Source organism: Pseudopodoces humilis, chromosome 4, assembly GCF_049639895.1.
Source record: "Pseudopodoces humilis isolate 2021_Gansu_Grassland_sample_001 chromosome 4, ASM4963989v1, whole genome shotgun sequence".
Taxonomy (NCBI): Eukaryota; Metazoa; Chordata; class Aves; order Passeriformes; family Paridae; genus Pseudopodoces; species Pseudopodoces humilis.
Window position 1 is genome coordinate 33,147,750 of NC_142203.1, and position 25,639 is coordinate 33,173,388.

General features: G+C 39.7%; 1 protein-coding gene across 5 annotated transcripts in view; it reads right to left on the minus strand.

Moving 5' to 3' along the window:
• The window catches only part of NRG1 (neuregulin 1), a 287,293-nt gene extending 262,161 nt beyond the window's left edge, over nt 1-25,132 (minus strand). For all 5 annotated transcript variants that reach the window (XM_014259645.2, XM_088054496.1, XM_088054494.1 and 2 more), the window contains exon 1: nt 25,069-25,132. The gene's annotated coding sequence lies outside the window, so the exon portion shown is untranslated. The remainder of the gene's footprint in view (nt 1-25,068) is intronic.
• Between the last annotated feature and the right edge of the window lie 507 nt (nt 25,133-25,639).

Consider the following 25,639-nt stretch of genomic DNA (forward strand, 5'->3'; position numbering starts at 1 on the left):
TATTTATATATATATATATATATATATATATATATAATAATTTATATAATTTATATATTTATATATATATGTGCATTTATTCCACATATCTGAAACCACCAGTGAAAAAATTAAAGTAATCAGGCAAAGAGCAGGCATTGTTGCTTAGCAAGTGTTTATGTACATAAAGGTTTTTTTTGTGAGTTTTCTTCTCCCCCTTTTTGCCCCCCTAGAGAAATCTGCAGGCAGCAGCAGAATGTGTAAAAAGAATAATGATGAAGAACTCGCTTTGTGGAGTTCTTCCTTTAACTTTTTTAGTAGATCTAGATTTCCTACTTGTCTGGTGCTCAAGAGGATTTCCTCCTGCCTAGGGGTTCCCCGGATGGGAGAGTGCCAATGGCATCACTGGGAACCTCCTTCACTTCCATGGTTTGTGCATGGGAGGGCACTCGCCCACTCTGACAGCCAAGGGCTGCGAGGGTGAAGGCACGGGGGCCGGGGAGGGGGAAGGAGGGTGTTGAAGAAGACCCTTCTCATTTTACAAGTTCCTTTGACTGGGGACGGAGGTGTTACAGCAGAGATTCAAAGTGTGACATCTTTAGCAACACAGGCTCAGAATGCCCCACGACCAGCTCCCCCCTCTAATGATGTTCTCTAGTCTCCAGGAGTGGTGCTGAATACGAGAGTGAGCGTTGCCGAGGGAACAGGGAGCAAAAGCAGCCCTTCCCTTCTGCAGTTACACTGCAAGCCAAGCAGACAGCTCTGCACCCTTCAAAAGTGATGTATCTGAGAAGATTCAGCTACGCCTTTCTTGTAAAGAGACATAAATTCCCAGCATGCCTACACTTAATCAAAGCACAAATGAATACTTGGCCAGACTAATTTTTCAGACAATCAGTTGTGCATACAACCATCCAGAGAGGGGCAGGAATAGCCAGTGCTGAATAGCCACTGTCCTTCCCAGTGCCCTGAGAGCACAGGGTTACGTGGAGGACTGGAAAGTGCCTCCACTTGCCCCGTGGGTTACCTAGCTGTCAGACAACAGGGAACACACACCCATCTCAGCAGGAGAGCTGGGAATGGGTGTGAGAAGGAATCTGATTTTTTGCCCTGCAACACCTCCAGTTTTTATCATCGGCCCTAAGGAATCAGTGAGCTGCTTTTACAAACAGGTATCTGAAACACAGTGAGACCATGCTCTCAGAGGCCCTTCAGAGTGGGAGTAACACAGCCACATGCCATGTCTGCCAAAAGTCTCGTGGTGAAGCATGGTACAGCCCAAATCAACACCCTGAGCCCGTGTTGGCACCGTGAGCAGTCCTGTGTGCTCAGAGGATGAACCTAGCTGTGTTGCCTGTTCAGATAAGCTAGTTGGAAAACTTCTACCCCTGACAGTCTATATGGTGGAATTTACATTCTTGTTAAGAGACATCTGTAAGGACTTATTTCCAAATATACATCAGGTGCAGATACCACCTAAAGTGCATGTAATTTAAACAGAAAATAATGTGGGATGTAGATTTGGTACCATGCTCTTACAACCAACAAAGGCAGGAGAACTGATTAGTCTCAGGATAATTGCCTCTATATTGTCCTCTGTTCCAAAACCCTCACTTTTTTGGTGACCTGAGATTTCTAGGTGATGTGTTATTAAATGATATTTTAAGAGAAAAGGGCAGAAGAAGCAGAAATGTGAGGATGAAATGACCTACCCATGTCCCTTCAATCCACAGAAGGGACAGTCGGAAGCAAACCCAGGAAAACTAGCATTATGGTATACATGGAGGTTGCAAGAGGGCCACAGTAGAGCCAGGATATCACACCTACTGTTAACCATTGAATGGCAAAATACTAAATTCAATAAGACTTTTTACATATTTGAGCAAAGAAAATGTATTTTCTTGGCAAAACCTAAGATGATCTTTTGTTGTTTCAAAGCTTGTCTTTATTATAAAGATTTTGGCTGCAAAAGCTATCTATTGGATGGTGAAGATACTAGATTTTTCAGATCCACACTATAATTACAGTATGTGATGCCATCTTCCAAAACTCTCAACTAAAATATTTACTCCTTAAGTGATAAAAATATTTCTAGGGATGTGCATTCAGATTCATAAACTGAAAATAAAGCCTTTTTTCACAGAAGAGTCTCTTGTTGCAGAACATAGAGGAATGGTGCATGTTACTATTAATACTTTCAGTGACTAATTCATGATAATAAATCACTCCTTTTTATTTCTTTCAAAAATGCAGACTGTGCATGTTCTCTTGATAACATAACATAGTAATAATAATATCCTGTGTCACACCTAAATTGAAACCAAGTTTGTGAATGCTGGTATAGCCATTGCAGTTCTAATAAATAACAGTATCTATAAAGTTTTCATTCCCACAGGCACACACAGAGACACACAGATATACACACCTATGTATGTAGGGAGAGAGTGCAAGAAGCAATTACAGCAATTTTTTTTGGTCTCATCTTGCTGTGACTTCCTCTAAAACTGGTTCAGATCAAGTGTCTTGAGAAACAGTCAATACACACTGAAATTGCTGCTCGTCTCACTGAAGCCTGATGAAAAGCAAGGAAGTGACTGTGGTAAGAAGTACCCTGAGTTTTCTCAGGCTTTTCTGCAAATGGCTTACATACAGGCTCTGTAATTGCTAAAAAGAAAAGAGACACAAAGTGAAATGTGAGGCTAAGGCACACAAAATTCATTGAACTCTGTACTGCAACTCCAAAGTGTTCTGGAAGTCTGATCCCAGAAACAGAAGTCACAGACACAATCTCAGAGATCTTATATCCAGAGAACAGGCTACAGCCCATGTAGGAATTCACCTGGGCCAGAGAAAATACCTCTGCTGCTTATAGACATTTCTTCAGCCACTATACCTTAGAAACACCACTAAACTACATGTTGTCCTTTTGGGCTTGGATGTATAAAGGTGGAGTGGAAAATACTTTTCACTGTAGCAGTAGAAGTAGTTCCTTGATGCTCCACTTCCACTCCAGACACTATCCATGAAACTTACATAAGCACACTTATACGTGAAAAAGATGAAAAATATTAATTCACAGCTAATTTTCAGTGTTGTCTCCTCAAATCAGTGGCATTCAGTCTTCATTCTACAAATGCAGCCATGCATAGAGATAACTTCTGCTTTCCTCTTTGACACAAATAATGATGGAACTGTCCCACTAATTTTCCTCAGTCACAAAAGACTTGTGGGCGATTTTAGCAGGTGGGTTCTTTCTATGAGGGGCAAGGGAATCAGGTACTTTGTGGGAAATTTGAAGAGGGGGCTTATTTTCATAAATTACCTATTGATTTATTTATTTTCGAAAACCTACCCATGAAGAGCTATCCAGATACTTTTATCTGGAAGATAATCAAACTCCAACAGAGACCTTGAACCAGTCTTGCAGGATCTCTTTCCATCTCATTACTAATGATGGCCAAATCTCCCTCTGTAAGAATTGCTGTGGCCATTCTTTGGGCATTTACATAAAACAGCTTTCCTGAAGCAGCAACAAGACCCCAATATCTTATGCGTACAGCAGCATAAGGTATCTAGGGCTAACAGCCTCCTTTTCCCTTTGAAATATCCTGCTGAAATGACAGTGTTGTCATTTCAAAAGTTTCTTAGACATTAACACTGAATAGTCCCCAACAGGCACATATATTTGAACCAAATCTTGTCCAGCCTAAGGGCAATCTTTAGCTGAAACTCACTCAATACCTTACAAACTTTAGTGCTTTTAACAAAGGTTCTTTAATACATTGGCAAAGATGGCTGTGCTCTAGTTTTCTATCCATAGGAAGAAACACTTGCATTTTCTTTTGCAGCTGTATGGAAGATAAAAGAACTTTTGAGCTGCACAAAACTACAAATTTAAAAATATTAAAATAAATATTTCACTCTTTACCATGCACATTTTTATGCCAAACCAAAATTTAAATGTCTGTGACATTTTTCTAACAGGAAATGGGTCACCTACACCCACACACCTAAATTTTTAAAAATTAATTTAAAAAATAAATAAAAGCCTATAATTTGGAAAAGACAGCTTTGAAACGATTGAAAATAAATTTTAAAAAAAGGAATAAAAATAATTTCCTACAAAGAGTTGAATTTAGATTACCATGAGTATTCCTACGCAGTAATTTTAAGATGAGAAAAGTGCAAGCACTCCTGAGGTCTTCTGTGCACCAAGCAAAGCACATTCCATAATTCAGGTGTGCTTACAAATTTTTCAATACTCTTTTTGTGCCTCAATAATTCTGAATAATTTTTGGTCTCTGATTAGGAACTAGAAGAATTTTTTTTTAAATGATTGGTACACATATAGTTGAAAAAAGCATACTGAACTACTGTAGGGGAAAACCAATTTTTTCTTAGGTGAAGGAGTCAATTAACTGTGCATGCACAGTTGCACTCTCCAAAAGGTGAAAGAGTGTCCATTGTGCTTTCAAGAAAACCTACACTGCTTCTCAAAATGCTCTAAAAATATGTGTGAATCAAAGAAATTGCACATGAAGTGTCACAGTGCAAATGTGAAAATACTTTTTTTCTGAAGTAACACACCAGTAGAATTCTGTAATAGGAAAAGAAAGAGGATGTAACATAATAACAACAATAATCAGAAAACCCAACCAACCCCCCCCAAAAAAAATAAAAGCCCACCAAAAACCCCCTCCAGTTATGACTTTGGTAATTTTTTAACTCCCAAAGTAATACTTATTCTAAATGTAGTCACAACAAGTTAGAGTTTATAATACCTCTAGGGCCACATTGTGAACAGAAGTTCACAATACTGTGTTTGTAGTCTGTCAACTGAAAAAAGGATTTGGCACAATATACAAATCTTTTTAGTTATTCCAGCAAAAATTTCCTGTGTATCTAGCAGAAAGCTGAATATAAATAGAAAACACTGCTTTTAGCAGTCAAGTGTAAAACTGTGAATGATAGGAACGAGTTAACAAGAATAACAAGAAGATACTGAAATATTTGGGCAGTATACGTCTTGCAATTAGACATGTTGTCCACATAATGCCAAATTTAAAAAAGGCTTATGTTGCCAAACAGTACAAAAGGAACATTCATTTGGACACCTGCTCTGACCAGACTCAAGAGTCTACATATTTATTTTCTAACTGTTGATTTATTTTTGTCCTAAAAGAAAGTCTGTGGCAAATGCATGTTTACACAGGAATTTGTCCTCTCCATTTTCAGCTGTTAACCTTAAAATCCCATAGATTTCATCTTTCCTGTTTATAAGGGTGAAACATAGCATTGCCTTTATTTTTCTAAAATTAGACAAAATATAATTAAAAAGCAGCTTGATAGAAAAAACTTATCCAAGGGATAGATATTTGACAGAAGATGATTTATAAGAACACAATATGAGCTGCCTATGCAAAAGTCCAAAGAACCTGGTATTCTATCACGTAAAGCTAATTTAAGAAAATACATTAATTAAAAAGGCAAGTATGGAGTCATTCCTTTCTGCAATGCCCTCCAGCTGCCATTTTGAACAGTAAGTGGTAGTCCTGACCCCTACATATTCATCCTTTCCTGAATATCTCGTGGTAATGAAATCTATGATGTCATTATAATGAGGTTTGTGGAAGAAGAGTAAGTCTTTTACCAGGCCAAATAATATTGCTGGGATAAAAAAAAACCCAAACAAAACAAAAAAACCAGACATGATTTATAACCTGTGAGCCTTTTTTTTTCAAGTACAGAATAGAGATAGCATTTTTCAAAAGCTGAGAACGGTACTTTGGATTTTTAACGGACATGCTAAATAGACCATTTAAGACAAAAGAAGTACTTGGCTTTCATGTGGCAGAAGGATTTTAACAGCAGAAGAAGTTGATAAGACGATTATGTTTAATGGTAAAGAAAACCAATAATGTGCAGTACAATAAATACCTCTTCAGAGTCTATGCCTTCATTGTTTGACAGCTAGGGACTTATAATTTCTTGGCTTGTCCTTTTAAAGTGTTTAGTGAACACATTAATTTGAGGATTCAAACCAAAAGTTTACACATAGGGTGACTGCTTTGTGAAAAACTGTGATTCTGAGATGAGGAGGTTTTTATATTGTGCTGATTGTCTCCAAACTCTGCCTGGCAAGTGGCGGTTAGTAAGTTCAAAATCTGCACAGGTTGACTTTGGAGCACTGGATACTAACACCCAATTTTGCAAACACATGATAAAGGGACACTGACAGTCTGCTGTGTGGTGTCATGGCTCTGGGAATGTGCTGTCTGAAAGGTGCTTGTCCATCTAGCTATTGAACACATCAAAGCTGTGCCACAACTCCCAACTTTCATTGTCACATCTCACTTTAGTTTTTCTTGCATGAGTCTACTTTCTTGGGTGCACGACAAAAATGTCTCACAGAATTTGAAATCCAGGTATTGCATGCTTCAAAACAGTGACTGCATTCTTCAGGAGCCTGAGCCACATCTAGTGGTGACCACCTCTGAGCAGGAGGTTGGTTCAGACATCTCCCTCCATCTGCTCCTCCCAGGGGAAGCCAAGAGTCTCTAAGTGTGTGAACTTGACACAGGACACACAGGATGAACCCAATCCTTTGCCTGTGACAGAGAATCATAGAAATATAGAATCATTAAGGTTGGAAAAGACCTCTAAGGTCATAGAGCCCAACTTCTGACCAAACACCACTTTTCCAATTAAACCATAAGCCTAAGTGCTATGTCCAGTCATTTCTTGAACACTTCCAGGGATGGTGCCTCCACCACTTTCCTGTGTTCCAGTATTTAACTGCTTCTGTAAAGATTCTGTAAAAAATTCTTCCTGATGTTCAGCCTGAATGTCCCATGGCACAGTCTGAGGCCAGCCCTCTCAGAATGGTGCTCACCTACCACTGAGTACTACTGACTGACCCAAATTCAACTACTTTGCCTTCAAAGCTCTTGTTCAAGTGCTTGCTGCTACCACGGAGACCTGCACCTGTAGCAGCTCCGCCCGGACCCAGCTCCCAGGCTTTGAGGTGTATCACAGCAGTCCTCCTACTCTTCAGAGCAAACCTCCATGGGCCAAAGGGGTGTTAACTCACCATTATGGTCCTTTCTGGTATTGTTGGGACTCTATCTGCAGATATTTGGCTGTGGAAAAGGACTTCTACTCCATAAAATGATCTGTCTTAGACTTGAAATTTTTTAATTCTTGGCATTTACTAATACAAAAAGCCACTCATGCAAATAAGCCATGTCATGCTATGGGTAGTTCACTCATGTCTACCACAACAGAGGAAGTTTGAAAGATTTTTTTAGGTTTGTTTTTCTCTGAAACAGCCTGGCTTAATAAATGTGCATCCAGACTTCAGAAAACTTCAGAATTTATAACTGCAGAATACCTTCATCACATGAGAGGCAATACTGCTGGACAGTTTACCCAGAAGGAATATGAATTATTTACTTTCTTCTCAGATCATATGTGTCTCAAGTTAGTTTTAAAAAACTCATTCTAAAGTTTGAATGCCTAAAATATAATATCCAGAGCCACAAAACAATCCCCAAAACAAACTGAAACAAACCTTTGTCAAAGAGTCTCCTTCAGAGTTTCAATAAATACCATTAGCACAAAATACAATACTGACCTGAAGGATCAGTTTTAGAAAATGCATCATTCAGTAGTGCCAGCACTTCTAAGTGCCAAAAATATACAAAGCATATTTCACTTGTCTTTCATTTCCATGTTGGATTTTATTTAATAGTGTCTGTAACACAGAAAAGTGTATTAGAGACATTAATATCAACTGTCTGCAGTCTTTTTGTGTAGACATCTATGTATATTTCAAGGATATACTTATTCTTCCAAATCTAGTCATCACTTTCTACATTTCCCCAAAAAAAGGCATGATAACCTCTGGTTCAGCTTCTGCTAGTAACTGTTCTTCAAGCTCCTAAATGGTTTTCTATCTCCTCAAAAGCTATGCATAGTCCAGATGTTCTTAATTCATGCAGATTTGGTGCAAGGCAGATACATTTTTCCTAATGACTTTCAAAATATCTGATGCTATCATAGGCCAATCTCAATTGACATTGGGAAACTCTGACATTAATGAGTAATGAGTTTTATAAATTCTAAATTACAGCTATAAATGAATTAACTGTAAAAACTGTAAGGAGCTGGCTCAGCAAAATCCCAAACCCTTCTATCCTAATGACACAAGCCCAAGCTTTTGCTGACTGCACTATCACACGCACAGACCTGATCTGTTTGATTTGCACATGAATGCTGACATTTTTTAAGAATTACAACATTTATAGGCAGTGCCTACGATAATTACTAACTGAATAACTCCCTGTCTTTCTGTGCTTATCTTCCATTAAACCAAGTTTTTAAGCACCTCTTTCCCATTTTTGTGTAGTATAGAGTTTCCCTCCATGTGACCAAGGCCCAAAAAAGTGACCAGACTATGGAGGAAGATCGTGCTCTTTGATGGGAGTTTTTTCCTCCGCCTTGGTTTGCAAAACTATTACATACCATGCTAACTTTCCCTGGAGCTCTGTCTCAACTGAATATTCACTGCAGAGGCCAGCCCCAGCAACCATGTTACACAGCTGGTCTTTGGTTACTTATGCCTGCCATGGAATTACACATCTGGGACAAAGTTGTCTAACAAGATGCCTTCAGTGAATGTCCACTCACATCTCTGTCCAAAGGCAAATGCCTTCTTTTCTTCTCTGTTTGCAGGCTGAATAGAATCAGGTGAGCTCTCTGTGAGTGGAAAATAATGGCTTTTGCTGCCATTTGAATTGAATCTATTGCAGTTGGCCACTCAAAGATGACCAGAACTCGATACTTTGCAGTGTTTTGTGAGGGGCTGTAATGTTAGTTGTCCACATTCCTCCTGATCTGGAAGGCAAACCATACCAAAGAAAAGTAAATTCTATGCTACATGTATGAGTAGACATGGTGGCACAACGTGAATATTTTAGAATTATTTTTTTCTTTTTAAATCAAGAACTCTGATAGCAACTAGATCCCTATTTACATCAGGCTGCAGCATTTCCCACCATATAATGATGCACAAACTATGCATGCCTAAACTAGAAATGCTTTTAAGAGAAGCACTAGAGCTTGAAAGATCCATTTTAATGGATCCATTCTTCCATTTTGAAGAATGATATTGCCCTCGTGGACAGGGAAGAGAGGTGATAAAAAACAGGATAGATTTTTGTATGATATAAAGACAGGTTTGTGAGAGAAATATCAGTTTAAAAATATGGGATTCACACCCTGGGTCTCACCACAGACCCTAGCATTACTGAGCAAAACACTGACTAGGTCAAATTTACAAATATACTCTATCTCTTGCAAATGCAAAACCTGCACCTGTGTGACAGACAAGAACTTTAAGATAAGTGACAGATAAGAACTTTAAAACATTTCTGCCAGAGTATTGTTAGACTGGGCAATTGAATCTCAGAAGGCAGGAAACCTTTCCTTTACTTTTAGCAACCTGGTTCTGCTTTGTACAGGAAGACTGCTGCAGTTGCCTTTTTCTGGTAGCATTTTTGTGAAATCTTCTTTTCAAAGAGTGAAGCACAAATGCCTAAGTATAAACATGCACACAATTGCTAGGATTTGCAGTGTGGTATCCTACACGTGCACACGAATAAACATATACTCCAAATATCTAAATGGTTCCTGTTCTGATAAGAAACCCACAGTGGGCTCTGTGTACCCTACCCAGAGTCTTCTGGGAGTACTGGGTTTCCTGTTGTCTCCTTTCTTGGCTGCATCTCTGGACGGCTTGAGTGCTCCCTGCCACAGAGGTCCACCAACAGAACCATCTGGCCTGTGATAATAAGGACACTGGGGAGAGCTCGCTAGTTTCTAGTGAGTCACATACTGGCACCCATGCTAATTAGAATCAGCTCATTGTCACAGATGATTTCTTACACCTGAGACCATGAGGTACAACATCTATTTCTGTTGGTCCTGTGACAATTTCTACAACAAGGCACTGTAAATGTCATAAAATGATTATAACCATTGCAAGTTATTCCCTCAACAATCTGATGGTTAACTGCAGTGGACCTTTGGTCTCCCTTTGTGACAGTCTTTGTTTTTGTTACAGACATGCCTAAGCTTTTCTTTGATGAGGATGTCCTTCTTTTTGGGGAAGCTTTCTCCATGCAAAAAATTGGGTGGCCACAGGGAGGGAGCTGCTGAAACTTCCTATTTCTCTCATGGCAGGAATTTCTTCTGGCACCACAAAGCCTACAGCATGGAATTTGTGACTTCCCTAAAGCTGAAAAATCCAAGCTTGTGAAGAAATGCAAGCAGAGGGGTGCATCTGAGCATGACTAGGCGAGCACCAGCAATCTGATCTGTGTGTCTCAGGTGGCTGCTTGCCCTTACACTGGCAGTTTGCAGTGAACTGGCAGTGAGTGGGTGATCAGCAGCCACATTTCCGAGGCAGTGGCCACAGTACATTCAACATCCACCAGTGATCACCTGATCATGCTCTTGGGAGTTACTCTCAACAGCCAATTTCACAATACTTATGCAGCACCTGTTAATAAAAAGACAGGAAGTGTCAAAATGCACACTCTTCTTCTTACTAGGATGAAAACATGGTATAGGTCAGAATTAATTGTACTGATAAATGCAAGATGTGACACAAAAATTCTGCTTTTGCCAGAATCCAACACTAAATACAATTTTTAAGGGCTGAGTCCATTAGCACAACCATATTTTCTCCCTCTAATTAGTACAAGGTCCAGGACAAAAAAATGTCACATCTATAAACATATTTTTACAATGAATCACCAAAGTTCAGAAAAGTCATTCACCCCCAGTACTATTAAACATGTTCTCTCCATTAAGGTGAATTATACGCCTTTTTTAACCTATGGAACAAAGGCCTTTTAGTATGCAGTCACAACATGCCCCTATAGCAAGACTGAGGCCACAAATCAACAGGAAGTATGCCTTTATAACAGCTATATGAAAAGGGCTTTACTTTTAGATTTTCATCAAAACTGGTGTCTTCTAAGCTTGCATTTATTTTGAGAGGTGGGGACATGTGCTTATTTTCCTTATTGAGGGGTTTTTGAAGTCTCAGTTAAAAGTCCCAGAAACATTTCTGTGTAGTTGGTAGCTTTACAGACCTGAGAAGAGTCATGGATACTGTGGGAATCCCTTTAGTTAGTAAGAGAATTGTTAAAAGGGTCTTTCTTATTTTTTAATGACCATGCTAGAATACATAATGTCAGATAATTGCAATGCAATGCTCTTTAGGCCAGAGAAAATCATCCTCTGAACTGAGAGCAAGCCTTTTGAATTCTTTGTCTTTTTAATTTTCCTTGCTTCCTGCATAGTGTAGTAGATAAATTAGCGGCATTTGCTCACAACGGTTCCAGTAAAAACATTTAGGGCGACTGAGAGAAAAGACCTACAAAAAATGCACATTATTGAAAGTCTGTCTTTGATTACAGAAGATGGATTAAGTTGATAAATTGTGATGTATCCGATAAAGATTTTATAGATTGTGGTTTATGATGTCGTGTAGTACTCCTACCTCATTCGGAGCAGGTTTTCAGACTAAAAACTGCCCATGATAACATGGCATCATTACAGTGACAATAACTCACTTTCCCATAAAATCTGCAGATTCATAATGGAAGTTAGTAATAGGATAAATACATGGTAAAATGGATTAATCTGAACTCTCATTGTCCAAAGTTTAGCAAGTTACTTTCTTTGTTCCTTGCAAAAGCTGACTAAATGTTCAAACCTGGATACCTGAAGTTAGACTCCCAAGCCTATCCCTGAAGTCAAGTTTCTGTAACCTCTCTCTAGTGGATTCCTCCACTCAGCCATGCAGTATGTGATATGCACAGAGACTGGCAGAGGTGAAGGCTTGAGCAAACAGGGACTCAGAAGCACAGTCAAGCATCTTCCCATATAATAAATGCACAGAATATACACTGCATAGGGTTATGAAAAGTCTCTTCCTAGAGGAAGAGAGTGCCTGGCCACATTTTCTACCCACGTCTCAGCGTTCAACATCTAATTTAATACACAATTATGTCCTGCACAAGATAAGAATCCTGGACGGCATTGCAGTAGTCCGTTTTTAGTTGTTTACACATTTTGGCTATTTTCTTGTGGTTTGACCTGTCCAGTCCTCAATTACAAGTCTGGATACAAACCTCTATGGCACCAGAAGATCATTCCAGGTGTATTTTTAAATAGGCACTAATTAGTGTGTATTGTATTTCAATTTTCTACTTAAATTAGAGAAGTGGAAGACAATGACAGAGCTTCACTAATTCCTAGATTAGGCAGGTAGAGATTAGCCTAACTCAGGATAAAGCAGTGGGATTACTCCACAGAGGGTTCACAAAGTCCCTATCAGTGATTGCACAGGCTTGTCCTGTTGCAGTAATGGCTTGTTCCCATTCCCAGAAATGGGATCCTAAAAAGGTGCTGATATATGTTTGTTCACAAAACTGTCAGTGGGACCATGATTAAAGGGTCCCTGTGTCTCCCCAGGACAAATATCCTTCCTCTTTCCTCCAATTTACAGCCCTCATTGCAAGTGTAGGATTTTACTACCATCAAAAATTACAAATTAAGGGCTTAGTTAAAATTACATAGAACTACTAATATAAGGTATTTATAGACACAAACCTCTTCTTCAGGGAAACAAATTCCTTTGTTTCAGTAAGTAGAAATTTGATCAAAATATTATGACATCTATACCAAAACCAATGAAGGCAGCTAGGTACAGCTCCTGAGATGCTGGTCTTGGATAGGTTTCCTGTCACAAAGAGGCATGGTGTTAATATCCAGCCAAAGACAGACTGTTAACATCCACTCTCTCCCTTGAGAGACTTTGTTGGATGCTTGACGGTATCAACGTGCAGATTCTTGCTAGCTGTCACTACTGACCTGGCTTAGCCACTCTCTCATTACTGAAGTATGTTGCCTTGGGCAAAAGCAAAGGGATTACACAGCAAAATGGAAATCAGAAAACCCGGACAAATCGTAAATTCCTAAAACCTCCCTGGACTAAGCAGAGGATGGGAACTTGTGGTGGTCTGAGAAAGAAAATGGAGACATTGTCCAATTTTACAGTGCAAAGAAGGTCTAGGATAGTTATAATGCAAACTCTCTCCTGAAGTGTAATAGACTGGAAGATGAAAAACTTCTTCCACTGATTTTTCACGAAGCAAATTAGACAGACTTATTGATTCAGTTCAGCAGCTGCTGGATGAAGCCATAGCAGAGGCTGTTGCATCCTGCCAGACCAGAGGCAGACACCCACTTGGCCCAACAAAAATGTTTGCACTATGAACTGCTGAGTCTCTGGGATTTCCTGTAGCTGCGAGCAGACCTTTAAGTATCACAAGACTCACAGGCCAGAATTTTCAGAGGTGCTCTTAATTCTGCAGCTGTGGAGCTGGAGCTGGACAGCAAATCCTCATAGCTTGGAATATTCCATGGCACAAACTCACACTGGAGTTTTGCTCTTATTTCAAAGATATGTTGCAATTCAATAACGTGACTGCAAACTTGCGTGCAAGGTCATCTCTGAGAGGAACTGGTTATGGGAATAAAAAGATTCCTCATCACCTTTATAATTCTGACCCCTAAGTAGAGAAAACAAAAATGCTGGAGAAGTGATTTTTTTTTTAGAATTACTCTTAACTCAAATGCCTGTTTTCTCTGGTTTCTTGCAAAGGCTTGTGAGACTGTGCGAAAATGTCCTATCCATGGCAAAGCAAGGAAACCACCTGGAGTTTTTCTGTAAGAATCATTGCTCTGTGACCACTGGAAGCAAACCTGAAAAAAATTTCAACAAAATTCTCCTTAGGAGTATCAGACAAGACTAGCAGGAAATAAAAAAAATAATTACACAAACCATATGATGCTTCAAAAATGTGTCGTTTTCCATGACATGACTTTCAATGTCATGGAAGAAGTGAGAAGATGTGAGAGCATGGCATATTTTGGTGCCAGCATCATTATTTCCAAAAGTTGACTGCACTTTTAACCGCTCGCAACCCTCTGCAGACCCATCTATGTTACAGCCATTCTAAGTCACAATGATATTCTTCTCTTTGTTTGCCATGGACAATGGTTTTCACTTTCAGCCTTGTTGGGACTGTTAAATATTGATCATTATCAAACTAATTCCCTGGTGGGCCAATCTGTAATGAACTCTGGCTCCTGTTGCTGGATGGCATTTGCTTTATCAAGGAATGGCTCTCCTTGGTAATCAGTGTGAAGCAATGGTACTTTCTTGGCATAGGCCACTACAGTCCAATTTCAGTTGAGCTTCCAGGGTTGTGTTGAAGAGGTTTTTTCACTTGGGAACTGAAGCAGAAGTTTGAGTAGGATAAAAAGGAACCTTATTATGTTTAAACCATTTTCTGTGCATATGGTTGTACAAAGATTTCTGAAAAAAATAATGGAAAATAAAAATTTGGGGCCAGGTTTACTGTTCTGAAAGAAACTGACATATGCTGAAAGTTCTCCCATCCTTTTGAGAGTCCTTTTGATGATGAAACTCGCCCACTAACTTCTTTCTGATCAAAAGAAATATGCCAGTTTACAGGGCCTGTGAAATTGCCAAGAAATAATAATCTTACAATGAAAAGATAATATATATATTGGGGGAAAAAATAGTTTTTTGCCTCTTATGTGATTATTTGTAGCATACTGTTCTTGTTTTCACAAAACACTTCAGAAATACCAGGTTGTTCCAATTTCAATTTAGACTTCTAGAAAGGGGCCTACACTGTTACATTCAAAGGTATAGCTATCCGTTTTATAACATTCATAGACTAGACTAAACTAGGCTAGTCTAGACTAGACTTGAATGTTTCAGTGGAAAGGGCCCTACCATGATCACACAGGCAGATGCTGTACCAGTAATAAAACCGAGTTCAAGTAAGTTATTCAACTAAATAAATAATATTGACTGACTAAAGTTCTTATAGGAACTAAATAGGAACTCTCAAATTTCCTTTCTGCAAAGTCAAACATAGCTTTTTAAAAGCTCACAGCTTTACCTTGCAAAAGTAAAGGGTTGGATGCCTTCTATGTTACAGATATGAAGCATAGACAAGGTATACCACACCTAGCATGATTTATGAGCCACCAAAGTTACTTGCTAAGATGGTTTATGTGGCACAGGGATATTTATCATAAGCTCACCCTATGAAGAACTAGAGATGGACTGTGTCAGAACAGTATGCAAATGCTCTCACCAAGCACAGAATGCCTGCTGCCATGAAATCTGTTGGAACAGAGCCCTACATGCCCTGAAATTGCTCACTTCTGACCCAAACATACAAAGTTCAAGACACCTAAGAGTTAAAATCAGCATACCATATGTCCTTGCTCCTTGCAGCTTCCCTGCCTTCCCTCTTTTACATGTTCAGTAATATGCAAACCCCTGAAAGAAGGCCCCAGGTACCAGGGTACTTTACCGCCTCCTTAGCTTTCTTCAGCTTATTTTATTCCCTATCCTGTTGCTATTGCTGTTCATTTTCATAAAGACACTGGCTTTACAAAAACATAAACGAAGAGTGTTAATAAACATGGGCTGAAAATCCAACTTCATCCAGAATTACTGAAAAAACCCAGATGTGTTTGTTATAAACACATGCCTGGCCAGTTTCAGCTTTGCCTGCAAGCTGCTTTTATTCTTGATACAGGATTTAAGGGTTTAATGAAGCAGTCAGGAAAACAAACACAAATATGTGGGTGTCTCCAGTGCACCCACAGCAGGAGTGAGGAGAGGTGTGGTTTATGCCACAGTCCTGCCTTGAATGCTGAGCTGGGGTGTTGGAAGGGCACCTGCAAACCTGTGAATACATGTTGAAATTTGGGAGGACACTTTGCACCAGTCTCACACTGCCATAGAGGGGATCAGTTCTGATTTACAACAGTATAAGGGTGAGTAGAAAACAGGACTGTTTTAGTTTGTGCCCTCTACTGCCCTGTGAGGACTGCCATAAAGGCAAGCCCTGGGGCTACAGGAAGAGAGACACTATTCCCCTGGTTTTCTTGAGTCAAGGTTGCCAAACTCATCTTGGAGACATGTGCACAGCTGATAATATCAACAAAGTCTGCTTTGAACACGTGCTTCCAGATTCAATCTGAGCCATGTCTGCCTTTTCCCTTCATATGCCTGCTGTCACAGAAGAAATTTCAAGTCACCTCTTTGTAGAGGTAATTTTGTTTTGCTATACAGACCTCTACTGATCTTTACTTACCAAAGTTCAATTGGTACAAAAGAATGAAAAGTGAGGAATCCTTTCTAAATTCTGCACTAAGGAAGATTTTCCACACCCAAAGGACAAATTTCCCAATGCATAAGCAGTTGGTGCATACAGCTAACTCTAAGGCAGAGGGAGCTGGGCCTCTTCAGCCTCAAGAAGGGACAACTGAGAGGAGACCTCACCCATATCTATAAGTTCACCAAGCAATAGGACAACAGAAAATGGGAAAATGATGCACAGGTCCATCTGAAGATGGGTAAGAACTTTACTGTGCAGGTAACTGAGCAGGGTGCCAAGAGAGATTGTGGAGTCTCTCCCACTGGAGATGTTCAAGAATCATCTGGATTCCATCCTGCACCATGAACTCTAGATTGACCCTGTTTGAGTAGGGAAGTTGGATCAAATGACCCAGTGTGGTCCCTTTGCACCTGACCCATTCTGTGATTCTGTGATTTGGGGGCTGGGATGTTCTGAGTTGATCAGCTAGGTCTGAGTGCAAAAATTCCACCAATCAAACCCACAGGCTATTAGAACTATGCCAAAAGCTCAAGGCCAAGAGATTCACTGAACCCTTGCAATGATTAGTCACACTGTGACTAAATCCTCACTGCACAAATTGCAAATAGTACAAGCAAGCAGAACCTCTTTATTGGCAAGCATCTGTTTGCTGTCTATCATGCTAATCATGGTATGTTCAGGTTTCCAAAGAATGGAAACTGAGGACACAGCTATGTGGTCTGAATTTAAGAACAGATGCCAACTGAAGCCTGCTGGGTACAAACATGCTGGTAACCTTCAGTACCAGAGAGGGAAATGAAACCAAATACAAAAGGCATTAGCAAGAAGACAAGTTATTTATTTCTCTGTAACCATACCAGAAACCCTTGTGCATTAACTGGAAAGAGGACCAAAAAATTTTGGGGCTTTATCCCCTAGCTCATCCTTGGAGTCTTAAGACTGTTAAGACATGATATAAACCTAGCAAACTTGACTTCTCCTCTCTACTCTAAACAAGACACTGTTCCATGTCACTCATGCTGGTGACAGGGTGACAGAGCATACTGCACTCATTTTACATTGAGGTCTCAACATTCTGTAAAGATATATCCCGGATTATCATGGCAGCTTGTTACTTTAGCTATGGCCTGGTTTGTCATCTGCCTCTCATCTCCAGTGTGTCCAAAAAGGGCAATGGAGCTGATGAAGGGGCTGGGGCACAAGTCATAAAAGGAGTGGTTAAGGGAGCTGAAGGTGGTTAGCCAGGAGAAAAGGAGCCTCAGAGATCTTATTTCTATCTATAGCTACCTGAAAGGAGATTGTAATGAGGTAAAGTCTATTCTCCTAGGTAACAAGGGATGACAGTATAAGAAAAAGCCTCAAGTTGTACCTTTTTGGCAACACTAATGGGAAGAGAATGAAAGTAATTCTGTTGGGAAGGTAGTCCTATGAAACATCACCAAGCATGGGGCTTGAGTCTTTTCCGTGTGTTGACATGTCCCAGTAACAGAATCAGAATGGTTTGGGTTGGCAGGGACCCTTAAGATCACAGAATGGTTTAGGACAGAAGGGAACTTAAAGATCATCTCATTCAAATCCCCCTACCATGGGTCAGAACACTAGACCAAGTTCCTCAGAGCCCATCCAAAACAGCCTTGAGCATCTTCAGGGATGGGTTATCCCCAGTTTATCTGGACAACCTGTTCCAGTGCCTCACCAGCCTCACAGTAATGCCTGCAATGAACTGAATTGTTCTTGCTATCCCACCACTAAACAATAAAAGATGGGGTTTGTGGTGTTGCATTTCACAGCTAAACCGTCCATGTGTACAAGCCTTTCCCCCCACACTTGAGCCTTGCTAATACCATCTTCATTTTGACTTTAATGTCTAGTAAGTGTTGAGCTGAAATATCTGCCTTTTCCTGAGCAAAGACACTAACAGTCTATTTCTTTCACTGTTGATCCATTAATTTACCTGAAAACCACCCCTCTAGTTTTGACTAGCTTTTCAGCCAGTTATTGTAGTTGAAGGAATGGGAAGAATGACAAAGGAGAGGCATCAGTGAAGCATGATGGATGTTGGGGCAAGTACTGGCCTCCTAGATTTTGCACAGCTTTAAATGATTGTGTATTCATAGGACAAGCATGCAGAGGTGTTGAGCTAAGACTGAATTTGAAGGCATTGGACAAGTGCAATTGGGTAATACCAGATGTTGGAGACAACAGCTAAAATGCCATCTAAACATCTTGCCTGTTCCACATACATGGCCCATCTCTGGAAGTGTTCAAGGCCAGGTTGGATAGAGCTCTCAGCTCTAGTGTAAGTGTTAGACCTAGCTGATCTTTCAGTTCCCTTCCAATCAGGCCATTCTATGATTCTGTAATTCTATGTGCATTATTATGGACTGTCTGAGTTGACATGTGAAGGGTCTGACAAGTGAAATGACCTGTGCTGTGGTTCCTTGCTCTTTCTCATACAAACCCCCTCACATTTCTTCACCTGCTAATGACGGAAAGAGGGAGACTAGCATTTTCTCCCATTGTGATCCCTTGTGTCCATTGATATTTTCACTGAGGAGAAAGTCTGTTGCACAGTGTGTCCCAGCAGACCTGAATATATATATTTTATTTGCATGCCTAAAGATCCTTAAAGCAAACCCACCTGACAGTTTCCACAACTTGCTTCTTTACAAGATGTACAGGCATTGCAAGTTGCTTTTCAACTTGATAGTAAACATGGACACTGCTATTGTGGCAGTACTGAACAGTTCAAACTCTACATCTTCTTCACTGACCTCATGCTGGGCTGGGAGTTGAACCCCTCCACTTGTTTTCTCAGCATTGTTATTTATGACAATATTCAGGCTCCAAGCACAGTTAGCTCAACATGACATTTCTACAACTGGCATTAAAAATTCAGTTTTCCTGACTCACACAAAATCAATATGATCAGAATACATTACTCATCAGCAGCTGGATACCTGAAAGGCTTAACTCAGACAAAATGAGGATGGAGAAGTTCAAAAAAGGAAGATAGATCAAGTGATAGCTTGGATATAACCCAATCTAAATTCTAAATCCTGTGTCTCATAGACACTAATCTCAGACATTTCTCAGTTAATTTTCTGTCTACTGCATGTTGCCTGTCTGCTAGGTTATCTCATCTTGATAGAGACTAGAACAATAATCAAAGCACAATATCTAATATCCTTCCTAGAATTTTCATCATAATTAAATTATTAATTCTCTGGTTATTCTTCTAATTCATGTAAGCAACTAATGCTTTGAGTTTAACTAAACCCTTAGCTTCATGATCTTTCCTTTGCAGTGGATTCAACAGTTTCACGTGTTGTGAAACAAACATCTTTAATTTCTATCTCTGAATTCTTATATTTTTAGGCAGAAATGCATATTCCTCCATGTTTAAATCACTCCATTTTATATTTTCTATCACTTCCTGGTTTTCCTACCACAAAAAAAAGTGTCAAATGCAAGAGCATTCACTCAATGAATACAATATCTGCATAAAGCAGGAAAAGTCAAAGGCTATTTTACCATGTTCTAAAAATAAAACTCTGCAGTTTATACTTTGTAGTTTCTCCTATATTCCATCCAACTCCTGAACATGTATACACTGCATGTCTAACACCTGCTAAGGACAAATCTCTACCTTACTGAACACCTCCATCAAATCACTGGATAAATCTCATTTTTAGTGGCTGAGGACATGTCAACATGAGCAACTTATCTCCATGAGCTTTTCATAAAATTTGGATGAAGGAAAATTCTCCCTTTGTCTTCACTGTCTTATATACTGTACTCTTGAACTCAACCCTTTATTTTAGTTTAGCTTAATTCTGACTGAAGGTGCCCACACATTAATTCTGTGTAATAAATGCATTTCAAAATTAATTCAGATCCTACTATCTGAATGTCCCCATGAAACCGATTCCAGAATATCTGTGAAATACATTATATTGCATATATATAAAAGCAATTATTGGATGTTTTTATCTTTCATATCTGTCATCCAGAGGCAGTCACCAAAAAAGAACATCTCACAGTTTTAACACCTTGAAGTGTTTAGGTATCAGGTTCTGCTCTTTCTGAACTTTATGAATGCTTCTTCCCTGTCCCCCCATCTCAAGTAATAGACATTCTGGGGCTCACCTTGCAGTGGTATTGACACTGCTGAGACTCTCCTGACTTACCAGTCTCCTACCAAATGCTGGCATGAGCTTTTATCTGATTTCTGCAATCACCTCTGCCTGTTCCCCTCACCTGAAAATGCAGGCTTCTTCCCGTGTTGTTTTAGTATTATAACTGAGGAACCTGAGGGATGGAATCCAGCAGGGGTGTGCGTCATTACTTCAGAAAGAGATCAGTGATGTTATATCCCTATCACCTCACAAATTCACACTAAAGGTGTTGATGTATGTACAACCCTTCAAGCTTTGGGAAACAATAACTGCAAATGCTTGGTGTTCAGCCACCCCACTGCCCTTAAAAGATGCTTCACATGAACCATTGACTCCCCTCTCTCAGGAGCTGCTATTTTTCTGCTGCTTGCAGATCTTGCCACCATGATATGTGCCAGACTGACATTTCTGTTGCAGCTCATTAACTGGAACAAAACCAATCATTTGAAATTGCCAACTGTGATGAAATGAAATGTTTCCATAGAAAACACTAGGCAATTATTACTTGCTAAAGTTAAAATCGTGGGCAGGATGCTCCTGTGAAAATTTTACATCTAATTAGTATTGTGACAGACATGATTAGGAGGTGGACAGAATCAAAGCATCACAGTGTGTAAGTCAGAGCACAGAAAGGATGGGAGTTTAACTCTTGTAATAACACAATCAGTTGGCAGCAGTGCTGTTGGCAATATAGATTATTTTTCCAAATTTTCCCTGTGAAATCTGCCAGCAGAACTAGCAGTTTTCCGAAACAATTTGGCATGTCTCGGGAAGGCAACTAGTTTGGTGTTTAATGAATGGCCGAAGAAAAAGCTTCTGAGCTTTTTTAAGTATATAGATAGCAAGAAAAAAGCAAAAAGTATTATAAATGGAATTACAATTGTTAACATTGCTGATGTAATACTTATTCCCAAACCCACTAAAATAAACAGCAGACACCCAAGCAGCCTCAGTGGATTTTGAATAGGGATTTTAAGATGAAAAACACAAGAGCCAAGAAACCCATAAAGCAACATGGTAGCTTGAATTTTCTTGCTTCTGTTTCAGATGTGGACAGTGGCTAGTGCCCCCCAAAAATTCTGTTTTTCACATCTATGTCAGCTGGTATAAGAGCACATCTGCTGTTACCTTTTGCCACAGGCACTGCCTCAGGTAATATTTAAGAGCTTATTGTGCACAGCAGGAATTTATAATGACCTCTCAGTTTAGATTACCATCACTACAGAAAAATAAATATCCAAAAATCATTTGGAATTAAAAAATATTGTGTCCATCAAAACCAAATGGGAGCCCAGGGTTTGAAAACACACAGTAAAAGAGTAATAGATGTGATATCACAAGTCATTACGTTAATGCAGCAATACTTTCTTCCCACTGAAAGAGTCCAGGACTTTATCACAAAGTCACATCAAAGTCACTGGCATTTAGCCTTTGGAGAATATCTACTTCTTTTATAAACACTGGTGTAGACTTTACTGGATTGACAGCCCCAGGACCTGACCCATACAATTTAGCTACACAACAGGAACACTGCTGTCAGAGTGAGACGCTTCTAGCTCTGATCCCCAGGACATCTGTGAAAGAACAGTTTTGCCTTTCTGCCCTTTAAAAAATTCAGTCAGCGTCAGTCTTATAGGGAGGAAGATTTCTGTATGTGTTTGAGATTGTCAGCTCAATTTCCAGCCCTAAATTCTTAGCCACTCTGTGTATATAGCAGATTTCATTTAAATTTAATGAAAATAATAATAATAATATATATATATATATCACATCACATTCTTCTTCTGTCCAGTGCATGTTACCAGAAGAGAACATTCATCTGGTTGTTTTGGAGGAGACAGCTGAATTCCAAAGAAGGAGGATGTTTGTTTTTTGCAGCTTAGGTGCTACAGCAAGTATCCGGCTACATGGAGTTTAAATACACAGGACTTAGCAACTGAATTTACCAGACAGTAGAATTTAAAAAATTATGCTGTTCAGAAGGTCACTCTGGAAGACATGTAGTCCAACCCCTCCAGGTTCAATCAGCATGTTCCAAGCCTTTTATAGTGAAGTTTTGAGAACGTCCAAGAGTGGGGACTGTATACCCTCTCTCAGTTCTTTTTCCTATACCTTAGAGGAAGATTTATACATTGTTACAGGACTTGGATGGCTTGGAACCCATTCCTTTTTCTTTGGCCTGTCCACCTAGAGAGACTATCTCTTTTTGTTTGTACAAGGCTTGTCAGTCAAAAGAGAGCACTGTTAATAATAAGAGTAAAGCTTTAAAAACATTTTAAGGTGCTTTTGTGAATCTTCACAAATTGCTTGACAATAGTTTCAGCACTAAGCTGTGCTAGTCCAGTGTCCAAGCAGGAGATTCAGAGAGGCTACAAACCAATGAATGGAGGTGAAAAAAAGGCTTTCATTGGCCAAGCATTTTGAACAGGTTGATTGATATCTCACCTGCTTGGTATTACTAGGCTGTTACTTTTCTTGTTGGAATTTTCCCCCCAGTCTCAGACTGTTCTGACTAGAGAGGAACCACAACAAACACTAGCAAAATCAATCATTGTGCAAAGAGGAGCTTGAGATGTAATCACAATCCATCTTGAAGTCTGATTAAGTGCTCTAACAACTTGAGTAAGAAAAAAACCCAAAAAAGACAAAAACAGTGTGCTGCTCTAGACAAACACAGGATGGACTACCAGGAAAGGTAAAAGGAAGAATAAGATAGTGTTTTGTATTTCAGATGTAAAGTACCCAAGACCTGCTTTGAAACTAATTATCTCCCAAACTAGAGGGCTGTACTTGTTTGAAGCTGTTGCGGGTTTTTTGTTTGTTTGTTTGTTTGTTTGTTTGTTTGTTTTCTTTCCACATTAGACCTGGTAGAAATCCCACAGTTTTAGTTTGTCTGGGATCACTCATTAACTGCTAAAGGCATTCTATGATGAGTGGAGCATCAGCCTGAATTCTGTCCATACTCAGCTTCCCATCTTTGGGAGATTTTAAAATTTTTTAACATCACTTCCACCTGGTAGAAATTCAAGCACAGATTCCTTAACTGAGGGCTGCAATTTAACAGTGAGTCTCCTGTTGATCTCATGTTCATGTGCTTACTGACAGACAGAACGGCTCACAGGCTTGATACAGCTGATAAACCATCTGGTTTGATGCACTGCCCAGGATATCAACATTTCCAAAGAATAGTTTACAGAAGTGACCATCGGACTGCAGGAACTGTGGGACTTAAACAAATAATAGGAAAACTAAAAGGCAGGACAAACATGGTATGACTCACTCAAGCATTTGAGATGAAAAATTATGGTTTGAAGAAATTCTTTGCTTAAGAGTCACAGATCAGTGAGACAGTGGTCTGTGTTGTGAATTTTCCATTGATCACTGTGCTGCATAAAAACAGAATACATTATAATTTATGATAACATTATTAGTCAGTTTTACAGTTTCTGAGGAAGATTTTTACTAATATATTCAAGTGTATTCATAAAAAGCTGTATCTACATACATATACCAAAGGTTGAGTTTTTAGTAGAATCATGGAAAATGTTAGAACTCTGCTGAGGACAATGCATCTAGAAAAAATAGCATTAATCTCTTTACTGTACAGTAGGGTGTAACTGCTTTATACTACCTTTATATGAATGAGAAGATACAAATTTTATAGCTCAAACAGTCTTGAACCAGTGCTGTCTCAGTCTCTACCATAGGATGTAACTTAACTACTCTGAAGTGCAGGGATATTAGAGACCTTTTCCTTTTTTTGCCTTCTGCTGCCCTCTGCATTTGCCATCACATCCTCTCAAATTTTGCAGCTGCTACAGTTGCCCACTTCTCCTTTAAATCACTACCTCCTTCTCCAACTACCTTCTCTGTGATGCTGGGCCAAAGCTTACTGGGGACAAGAAAGTCACCAGTACCTTTCAGGAACAGTGAAGACCAGAGGTCATTTTTCATTAGTCTGTGTAATGAATTTTCCCCCTCCTACTTCACCCAACACACAAAGCAGAGCCACTGGGGACTGGGATCACAAGTGTTGGATAGCTGTATGTGAATGCATAATGAGAGAGAACTGCAAGGTCTTGTCTTCCCCCTTGCAGGTGCTCCTTCAGAGAATCAAATTGACAGCAGCCAAATTACCTCAAGTACCTCAAAACTGGAAGCAAGGTCTCTTCACCTGTCCTTAACACAGATCAGCACTCCTACATGAATCTGAGACTTGCAGCTCTTGTCTCTAACTGTGAAAATGAAGATCCTTGTCTGCCACATGACTTCCAGCCTCTTCTCTAGTCAGATGAGGTGTCCTAAGCTTTCTTGGTGGACAATTTCCTCTGAACAGCATCCTGCTCAAAAAGTCTATTCTGCTGGTAAAATTCCCTGGAACTGGCCCTCACATATCAGAATCTTTGTGAATTGCAGAAGAAGCTACATTTATCTAATGCTATTTAGTAAGAAATCAAAAACTTGCATGCCACTCTAACCAGAGGGAGCTAGGGTTAACAAACATACTCTCTCCCTGTTCTGAAAGCCCTCAGCAGAGTTCTTGCAGCTTCTGCATGCACATAAACCAATACCACTTCAAAGAGTCCCCCAATTGCAAATTGACTCACAGCTGGAGCTGGTGTTGACGTCCGTCTGTGTTGGTGCCAGGCTGTACAGAACCGGCCCTTCAGACATGGCCCTTCCTGACAGTAAATGGCAGAAAAGAAAGAAGGAAGGGAAGGGGAAAAGACAGGGGAGAAAAAGGGAATGTTTAGATAAACTCACTGAACAGATATGCAGACATCATCTACTATTTGTTAACACAATCTCTTACTGTAAAGTCCACCCCCCTCCAACACACACACTTTCTCATGCACACAAACACACCTCCCAGCCAAAATCTGGGGAAAATGGTTGCCTAAAGTTCTTCCAAGGTATCTCATTTGCTTTGTCTAAGCGTCAGCCCATTGGAAATTCCTTTAACAATGGTCATTAAAGAGGGTGGAGGACATGCAAGCTGCAGAACAGATGATGCTATCCCCCAAGTGTGGGACTTCACTGAGAGACTGTATCTTTGCAGATCAGACCCTTGCAGATCAGACTGTCAGGACTGAGTTTATCTTTCAGCATTTCTGTAAGGAAGATGCATATAAGACCTGATGTCAAACATGAGCATGTCAGACCTGCTGTCCTATTCAT